Below are 10,958 nucleotides of genomic sequence, written 5' to 3'. Positions count from 1 at the left end.
TCAGGCAGTCAGAGTCAGCGACACACTGCGTCCATTTCCATCACCAGAAGTTACAAGGTTGGAGATTCCGACCTACACGAGGGGAAGTCCAGCGCGCAAGACAGCACCTATCGACCCTCACGTCCGACAACGACGTCGAGGTATTCTTATTCCGCTCGTTCAGAGGATTTGCGGGCAGTCTTGAAGGAATGAGCTCACCGGCGGGAGGCTCAGAGGGTGCCAGCGTTCCAATGGCTATCCTATGGGGTTCACACCAGCGAGGGGGTCAGAATGCCTCCACCCCGCCAAGCAGCGCCACTCCTTCTAGATACAGACTTGGTAAGGCTGAGCGCCACCCCTTTCTCCTTGGAGATAGAAACGACACCGCTTCTGGCAGGCTTCCACCAGCCTAAATTCACACTCTACAACGGGAAAACCGATCCCTACATGCATGTGAGTCACTTCCGACAGGTCATGGCCGAGCATAGGCGGAATGACGCACTTATGTGCCTTATCTTCTCGTCAAGTTTAGATGAACTGGGCTTGAAATGGTTCGAGAGGTTGCCGAAGGGGAGCATAGAAAGGTGGCATCAGTTGGCCGAGGCCTTCGTGACGCGCTTCAAAACCAACACGAAAACACCAAAGGAAGTTGACCACCTACTGAGTGTCAAAATGGAACCGAGCGACACATTGAAGGCATACAACTCCAGATATTGGGAGACCTTCAATGAGATTTTGGATTGCCTGGTCAACCTTGCAATCACACAATACAAGCGAGGTCTCCCGGTCGAACATAGACTGCGAGACTCGCTTACCATGCACCTGCCGACATCCATGGGCCAGCTAATGCAGCACATCAATGAGCACATCTGTGTGGAGGATGATGCGTCGGCATCTAGCGCGAAAACAACCCCGGTAGTAGCGGATAAGAGGTCAGTTAGCAAAGTGCACACAGTCGGGCAGGAGTCCGGCCGATCCAGCGACCGTGCTGAGGAATCGGACCGTGGCACTAATCGCAAAAACCGGGGTAGGGGACGTCGGAATGACTACCCCCGAGATAATGTAGCCGATGCAAACAGAAGGTTGAAAGTAAGGACAGGCCTCACCACGGTTTTTAAGATTCCAATCTATCGCATACTTAGTGAAATCCGCGACGAGGAGTATGTCCGGTTTCCTGCTAAGTTAGGCGACGGACAGAAGGGCTTCAATCCGAGGTACCGTTGCACGTTTCACCGAGAGCGAGGCCACCGGACAGAGGACTGTTTGCCTTTGAGGTAACACTTGGAAGAGCTAGTCGCAGCCGGACACCTGGACCTTTACATTAAGGGGGGCGTGAAGGCCAATCAAGCTCCGGTTGACCCGCGGGGACCGGATGACCGAGATGCGCTTCCACAAGGGGTTGTTAATGTCATCCACGGCATAGTGGAACCGGCGCGTGTATGCGAGCTCCGTGGTATGATCAAGAAGGCAGAACACATGAGGAAAGTTTTGTCGATTCAGCCTGCGATCAAGAGGGGGAAGACCGAAGAGAAAGATGTGATCAGTTTCTCCTCAAGAGACCTGGAGTGCATTCAGACGCCGCATAACGATGCCCTAGTGGTTACACTCTGCGTCAAAGAATTTGATGTCAAACGGATCTTGATCGATCAGGGAAGCTCGGTCGAGATCATGTACTACGACGCTTTCAAATAGCTCAAGCTCCGGGATACAAATTTTGCCCCGGCAACTTCGCCACTGGTTGGTTTCAACTCACAACAGGAGTGGCCTTTGGGAAAGATTATCCTGCCGGTCAAAGCGGGATCCGTGGTCAAACAAGTGGAGTTCTGGGTGTTGCAGGTGCCATCCACCTATAATTTGATCCTTGGAAGGGGATGGCTTCATGCTATGCAAGCCGTAGCGTCGACCTATCATCAGGTGATGAGATTCCCCTCGGTTATGGGGGCAATCGAGGAGATTTGGGGCGATCAAGTCATGTCGAAGCAATGCTTCGTAGCGGTCAACGGGAGCCGAGCCGCCAAAGGATTCGTTCTAATGATTGAGGGACCGGAAGACCGGGAGTCCTTGACGATGTGGGCACTCAAGCCGAGGACAAAGCTGTCGAGGAATTGGTGGAAGTGCGCATTGGTACAGAGCATCCGGACAAGTTCTTCTTACTCTGCTCAAGCCTTACAGCCGAAGAAAGGACCGACATGGTTAAATTTTTGATGGCCAACATCGAAGTCTTCGCATGGTCGGTCACCTTACGACATGCCCGGTCTCGATCCGAGTTTTATATGCCATCATCTCAATGTCTTCCTCGGAGCAAAGCCGGTCATTCAGCGCACAAGGAGATCGGCGCTGCATCACGCCGAGGTAGTTGCGGAGGAAGTGAAGAACTTGCTTGAGGCGTGAGCAATTCAGGAAGTGCACTACCCTCGATGGATTTCAAACACGGTCGTGGTGCCCAAGAAGAATGGGACGTGGCGAGTTTGTGTTGACTACAAGACCGTCAACCGAGCTTGTCTGAAAGAAAGCTTCCCTCTGCCTAGAATAGACCAGCTTGTGGACTTAACGGCTGGACATAACAGGCTCAGTTTCTTAGACGCCTACCGTGGCTACCATCAGATTGCCATGCATGGGCCCGACCGAGAGATCACCTCGTTTACTACACCAATGGGACTCTTCTGCTACCGAGTCGTGCCTTTTGGTTTGAAGAACGTCGGGGCAACTTTTCAAAGGATGGTGACCAAGATGTTCGCTCCTCTGCTAGGCCGAACAATGGAGGCTTATATTGATGATATGGTGGTTAAGAGCCGGCATCAAGCAGACCATTTGTCCGATTTGGCCGAGATGTTCGCCATTCTTGAGGAAAGTCATGGGCAATACCCTAGTGCCAGGTGAAGGCAAGCTAGGGGCAAATTAGGAAGGACCATACAAGATAACCGGTCTAGCGGGCAAGGGGGCATATCACCTGGAGGACTTGGATGGTAGAGGAATACCCCGGCCATGGAATGCAACCAACCTCAAGCTGTATTATTTCTAGCTTTAGCTTTCTTTTTTGTGCAAAGGAATTTTTTGCCTTACACTTCATGTAATATTCATTTTTGTCAATATATAGAAGTGACTCATCTTTGCCTTAGCATTTTTAATGTTGCTTTGAGTCTTGAGATTCCTAACCGAAATGATTTACTCCGGTTAAAAGAGTTGATGTTTTCCTCAACTTGGGTATTCTCAACCGAGATGATTTACTCCGGTTGAAAGAGTTGATGTTTTGCTCAACTTTGGTATTCTCAACCGAGATGATTTACACCGGTTGACAGCGTTGATGTTTTGCTCAACTTGGGTATTCTCACCCGAGATGATTTACTCCGGTTGAAAGAGTTGATGTTTTGCTCAACTTTGGTATTCTCAACCGAGATGATTTACTCCGGTTGACAGCGTTGATGTTTTGCTCAACTTGGGTATTCTCAACCGAGATGATTCACTCTGGCTGAAAGAATTGACGCGCTAAGCTTTATAACTACTACCGAGATGATTCATCTCGGTTGACTATGATAACCGAGATGTATTGTTACTGGTGAAACAGTTGGTGATTTATTCAACTATATGCCTGCAACCGAGATGCCTTTGCCGGTTAGTCAAGTTAAGCAAGATGGTTAATGTTGCCGAAGTATTTTGTCCGATTAACGTTACTCAGCTTTAAGACCGTGCCAACACTTCAAGAAAATTGAGCTTTTTCATTAATTATAAAAATATGTACAAGAGGCGGGGCAGACAGCCCGGTTACATTTGCAGAGCAAAAAAACAGAAAAGCTAAGAAAACTACACTGGGGGGGGAAAGGTTAGTGAATTCGTCGCTAGCTTCCTCCAGGTTAATCGGTGGGCTTTGATCTCGGATGCCGGTCACAGTTTGGCCTGGCTGCTCCTGCTCTTGGCGTTCCTCTCCCTCAGCATCTGCCTCGGCTGCTCCTTCAAATCCTTCCTCGGCCTCGGCCTCAGCCTCTAACGCGCTGAAGACGTCGTTGGCATATGGCACGAGATAGGTCGGCAGGAAGACAGCTGGCGGAGAGGCAAACATGTCGGTATCAGGACCTTGACCGAGCTGTTCGCAGGCAGACTTCCAACCCGCTTTGAAATAGATGTCTTGGGTGGCGAAGACCTGCTTCTTATAGCTGTCCTCGGGCTCCTTAAAACCGGCGTTGTTGGCGTCTTCGCACTCCTTCTCCCTTGACTCTTTGAGTGCATTTAGCTCGGCTTGGAGCTCATCCCGCTTTTTCTCGACGTCACCAAGCTGGCCGAGCAACTTGGTGTTGTCAGCGTTAGCAATCTAAAAAGAGGACTTTGCTCGGCCGAGCTTGGTCTGAAGGCTTTGGACTTGGCTGGCAGTGTCGTTTGCCTTTTGCCGCAGTCGATGGATACGCTCCATGACCAAGTGTTGCTTCTGGATGGCCTGCAAGAAGAAAATTGAATCAGAGTGGAAGCCGTGTAAACACTTGTGAAAATTTGAGTAGAAGTTTGAGACCCTTACCCTGGTCATGGACTTCACGGCCGACTTCACCAGCCGAGTGTCTGGGACATGGTCGCTCCCGACCACGTCGCTCGGTAGGAGAAGGGCCTTGGAGAGGTCGAAGGCAAGGAGATGTTCTTTGTCGCCTTTCACGGAGGTCGTTGCTGGGATCTCCTTACCCCGGTGCTTGAGCTGCGGTTGCCATGCCAGCGTTGGGTCTATGGTGACAGTTGGTTGCTCGGTAGTCAGCTCTTCAACCAGCTCGGCAGAGGGATCTGCGCGAGGCCTTTTCCCAGCCTGGTGAGCTTCTTGGCTGGCTTGACCGACGGCTGGAGACGCCAACGCCACCACGGCGCCCCTTGATTGACCGGCAGCTGGAGCTCGGGTAACGACGCTCGGTATCTCGGCGGATGTTGCGGTGAGGAGGTTTTTGATACAACTACGTTTTGCCATCTCTTCTTCCTCGGTTAACCGGATTAGTGGCACGTCCGGTAGTGTTGGGTCTGGAGGAGGTGATAGAGCACGGAGGAAGTCTGTGACCTTACTCCGGCGTGGAGCAGAGTATCGGTATGTCGGGGTGTAGCCGAGCAATTCGTTACAATCCCGGTTGTGATAACGGCGCACAGCCCTGATGGCTTCCTCGTTGGGGTAGTGGTAGTTGGCTTGTAAGGCCTGGATTGCTGCAAAGGAAAGAAGAGAAGTGTTAGTTATTTACAAAATATGGAACAAAGGCAATTGACCGAGCAAGGTTGCACGGCTTACATGTGGAGCCAAAATTCTTGCTGATAAACCAGTCCGGTACGTCGGCCGTTTCATAGTTGCTAGACACCCAGAAAAAGTCGTCATCGTGTAAGTCCTTGTCTGGGGTGCCGGTCACTATCGTTTCTTTACCTGGTCAAATTTTAAGTAATAGGCGAGGCCGTCGCCCGTGTGCCCAAGTGTGTACTGTCGCAGTATCTCGGCTAAACCTAAGTTGGTCCCTAGCCGGTTATTTAGCTCGTGCATGTCGTTGATTATTCGGTAGGTGTTGCTTGATACTTGTGTGGGTGCAAGCCCGGTGCGGCGTAGAAACTCGGTCAGCAGAGGGTTGACCGGGAAGCGGAGGCCTCCTTCAACAATGGAAAGAACGGTGAAGGGGCACTGGTCTAATCTGCCCCAAGGGATTGTCTCGATCTCGGCGAGCTCTAGGTGAGCATCTGCTGGGATATCATAATCTTCCCGGAATACGGCCAAGGCAGCCGGGGTGTCAACTAAGAAGTGGAAGCGCCCCATTTGTAGCCGGCTGGTTTAGCTCGGCTAAGGTGGAATGGCACAGACTGGTGTCTTGATAGCTGCTCGGTCTTTGAGAGCCTCAATATTTGGTCAAGTGGTCCCCTTGGACTCTGTAGGAAAATGATGGCAATGGTAAGTATGAGCGCGGTCGCGCAAAACGAGCTTGACTTTAACTCGGCCATGAAGAGTGCCAACCACCTCGATCTTGAAGGTGTACCAAGGAGCTCGGCCGTTCAAGTGGACCAGATATTAGCTCGGTCGAGCGGCCAAGCTCTTTGCCTACCCCGGTTTCTGCTAAAGGTTTTGGCAAACTAGTCATTTGCTCAGTCTTAATGATTTTTTGGATCGAATGAAGACCTGGAGCCTGGTCCGCTCCAGATCTTCAATGTTCATCAGGAAAAATGAAGAACAACAAGGAAAGTGAAGGGTTAGGGACGGTTTTGGGTGCCTATTGCCCTAAAACCTATGTTTTTAGTGCCCTAATATGTGAAATGCCGATTGAAATAGCAAAAAATGAGGTTCAAGGAACTTACCAGCTGAGGACAGGGCCAACTTCTTCGAGCACAAATGTAAGGAATGGCAGAGACGAAGTTTTGCTGGGGGTGCTTGAGCTCTGAAACATTGAAGACTTGAAGAGAGGCAGTAGGAAGAAAGAAAGCGAGAAGGGGCAAGTTTATAGAGGGGAAGAAGCCGCCCAAATTCAAATTTGAGGGGACGGTTGGGTTGGCTGCTCGAGGGCCAATAAGAGATTGACACGCGCCCTCATTAATGGCAGCGTCAGTTGAAAAGACAAGAAGGCCAGACGAGGCGTCGACCGAGTGAATCATGAAGCCAAGCAAGAAAACTAGCTCAGTTGACTTCTTGCAAAACCGAAAGACCGAGGAAGTGTTACCCCGGTCAGGATAAATAATCTCAGTCACGCTTGCGCGGACGGAATTAAGGGACAATTGAGAGGGAGATTTATGAGCCGGAAGTGGGCCGAGATAAAAGTCGATCAAGTTGAAGGCCCAAGGGCGTGTTGGGCCGAGATAGCTTAGGACTTGCCCAGAGTTGGGGCCGCTCGGCCCATGGCCGAACTACTCGCACCGGTGGTGACCGTGTAACTTGCGTTGCTCGGCCAGAAGGCATACGCCTTTGGCTCGGCAGGGAAGCTCGTGCCAGAAGCTCGGCAGGAAAGCCTTTGGTTGATCGGCGTGACCTTTCCGGAGCTCGACTTCGCTGGAATGCAGTCGAGCACGATAGGGACGGAGCTCGGCTATTGCTACACTTGGGCATGAAGTGCAGCCTGGATGTCAGCGGCCGTGATGCTGTACCTCGGTTGCCGAGCTCCCAGCAGAGTGGGTTGGCAGTTGGGTTAGGTAATGTACAGCAAGATTTGTGCTAACGGATGGGATAGCAGCACCACGTGTCGAGAGACGAATGGGAGTAGATTTGGGGCGCAGAAGGTATATAAGCGGGTCTGCGCCCCCCATGCCTAGACAGATGACAATTTGGTGAGACATACACTAAACACTCAACACCCTCCTCTCACTCCCTCTCTATCCCTCTGTGTGTGTCTAACTTGATCGTCGGAGGGGTTTTCCGACCACACACCGCCGGGTAGCTCACTGCCGTTGTGCTCGCAGGTCGATCGGACAAGGAGGAGCTTAGAAGAAAGGAGTGCGGGCTTACTTGAATATTTTCTCCCCGCACATCTACATATATAAATATAAAAAAATATATAAATGTAAATTTATATATGTTACTGTATTCATACATTGTCAATCTATAATGTTATATTACCATCGGATATTTACTTTTCTAACATATATTGCTAATACAGTTATATTTGTTTGGAAAAAAACTGTAGAATTATGTATTATTCTCCTATCAACCTTATGTTTAATACATATATACATACATGTCATACAAATAAGTGTCGACAATAAACATTTTCAATAACAAATCAAGACTTTTCAAAACACTTCTATCACGGCAATAATTGTACATTTTTTTCCTGACAAAAAAAAAATCATATTATTGAGAAAAAATGGATTTTGAAATTCATAACAATATGATATCGCCTCAAACTCTTACTCATTAAAATATATTTATTACAATGAGTTATAATGGTGAGTAGAAGAAAAATAAGAACATAGTGAAACAAAAACTACAGAAGATCTATCGCAACATACTCTCTAACCAAAGTTAAATGAGGTGAAACAGAAATTGTCCTATTTATTGTAAAGTTCAAGAAAAATAATGTACCTCATGCATACATTTTAGTCAAATTATAAGAAAAAAAAATCAAATGATACCCAAACATTATCGCAGCAACTCAATAATGTAGAAAGTAAATACATAAAATAAAAAAATTTGATCAATTTTTGTTGTATGTTAATTACTTCCAGATGCCATAATAAATTATGTAACTTGACAGTTTCATGAAAGTGACCCTGTAAACATTTATAAGCATGAATTTATAAATATCGTGAAAATAATTATGAAATTCCTATATCGATCGAAATATTAAGTTACCATATCATTCCATTTTCTTAAAAAAATTATTCCACATTTTCTACATTAATGAAAATATAATAATAACTAATGTTATATTTTTCATCATGCAAGATATTCGTGGCACATGAAATGAGACTCAACAATTCTTGATGTATAAAAATATATTACATATTGATATTAATGTATTTTTACACCAATAGTATGCAAATAATATGCAATAGTGAGTTCAATGAATTTGTATTATGAGATGAGCTATTAAACAAACTTGTGTAATTGTGCAATTAATTTATACTTTCAATTGTATTACATGTATGGATTATGAAAAATTGAAGTAAAAGTTGATAAAAAAAATATTTGTGTAATACTATATATTTAAAGGACTTGCTTATTGTTTATTATTTAAGATAAGATTGTGATTTCAACAATCTAACTATAAATTAATGTTTATATTCATAAAATTTCTCATTTATCATTTAAATTCTTCAGCCGAATATGTATTCATTTCTTGTTTAGTTGTATTTTATATGCAAATCAATTTACTCATATGAGTCTCTATACTGTGTACACATATTACATACTAATTTAAGATACACGCATAATTACAGTACTAAAAATTGATGAAAAATCATGTGCCATTACAACAAAAACACATTTTAGTGACACCATACTAGTGGCATGTTCTTAAAAAATGTCACAAAAAAAATATTTGATGGCATTTTTTAGAAAAATGTCATAGAGCCACAAACATACAAGGCTCTCGTGGCATTTCAATTAAAAAAAGTGTCACTTCACTACAACAGAAATGTTACTACAACAAATTTACACTTTAGTGACACTACACTAGCGGCATGGTTTTAGAAAATGCCACAAAAATAAAAATTAGCATTAAATGTTTTAGAAAAATGTCACAGAACCACAAACATATAAGACTCTAGTGGCATTTCAATAAAGAAATGTCACATCAATTTTATGACATTTTATAAAATAATGACAAAAAAAATTATGTTTGTGATATTTACCAACAGATGTCACTAAACTTTAGTCGCAATGGCATTTTTTAAAAAATGTCAGGATACTAGGCAGGTGCAAATTACTTTTTATGGCACTTAGGTGAAAAGTGTCATAAACAAATATTTTATAACATTTTGAGAAATGCCACTAAGCCAAAAACTTTCCAAGCTTATAATGGCATTTTTGAAAAAACAAAAAATATCAATATATTTTCTAAAATTTTAAAATGCAGTCAATGATTAAAAATAAATAAATTAAACTCAATATAAACTACAAGAAAAAGCACATTCGGCAACTAAATTTCCCAACCAAAAAAAATTTGGTCGCTGAAAGTATAGCTTTCAGCGACCAAAACAACATTAGTTGCCAAAAGTAAAGCTTTTTGGCGACTACACAATTTTAGTAGCCAAAAATCTACAATTGGCGACTAAAACTAAGTTTGGTCGCTGATTATATGGGTTTTAGTGACTAAAAAATTTTTAGTAGCCCAAAGTAAAGCATTTTGGCGACTAAAAAAATTTAGTAGCCAAAAGTCTACAATTGACGACTAAAAATAAGTTTGGTCGCTGATTATATGGGTTTTACAGACTAAAAAAATTTTAGTAGCCAAAAGTAAAGCTTTTTGGTGCCAAAAAAAATTTTAATAGCCAAAAATCTACAATTGGCAACTTAAAAAATAAGTGTAGTCGCCAAAAGTGGTTATTTTTAGTGCGGGAGAGCTAAAATCCTAAGGCGGGAATTAAATTTTTTGGCGACCAAAATTTTGGTAGTTGAAAGTGCATTTTCGGCGACCAAATCCGATTTTGGTCGACAAAAGTTAAGTTTTTCAGCAACTAAAAAACAATTAGTTGCCAAAAGTATAGAATTGACGACTAAAAAATATTTTTAGTCGCCAAAAGTGATCTTTTTTTATTTTGCTAGTAAATAGTTTATTTTACATAAATTATGTTCAATAAAATAATTATGTTTATACATATACTTTTATATTAATATGGATGTATGTACTATATAAATAATATATGTTGCATATATAATCATGTGGTGCTATAGAGGTGAAGTGGAAAGAGTGTGGTGTATAAGGTTTATGGTGCGGGAAGTTGGCGGTTCGAGTCTCCGCAAGAGCGAATCAAATTGTTCTACAACGAATTATCGTCACGAATGGCACTTGATAGCGTCACGAATAGTGCCTAACATGACATTAAAGTATCACTGAAAGGTTTTAGTCTTGATGGTGTAATGACACTTATAAGTGTCACTAACTCTTTTTTTAATGGCGCTTAATAGTTCCACAAATAATATCTACCATGACATCAAAATGTTATTGAAAGCTTTTAGCCATGATGGTGTCGTAGCACTTGCAAGTATCTACCGTGACACTAGTTGTCACGACCCGAACCCGCCCCCATGGGTTAAGGACGTAACCGGCCAGTAATCCTAAGATTACCTACGGCCTCAAACCAAACCAAGCGTATTTTAACAGAGTTAATGGGGGCCAAACGGAAGCAATTTAAAACTTTGTCCATAGAGCTGTGCTTACATGGCACATCAAAACAAACCATACATATGTACGTTAATAACTCACAACAGAAACATAGTGATATAGGTTCTGTACAAACAGGCTCATCCAAAACTAAGTCAACCCATAAAAACTATAAGCAGACATATACAAAACTTCGCCAACCTCACAAAATGCAAATACACAACAAAAAGG

This window comes from Camellia sinensis, chromosome 1 (assembly GCF_055761805.1).
Source record: "Camellia sinensis isolate YWXY chromosome 1, ASM5576180v1, whole genome shotgun sequence".
Lineage (NCBI taxonomy): Eukaryota > Viridiplantae > Streptophyta > Magnoliopsida > Ericales > Theaceae > Camellia > Camellia sinensis.
Note: the sequence above shows the minus strand (reverse complement) of the source record.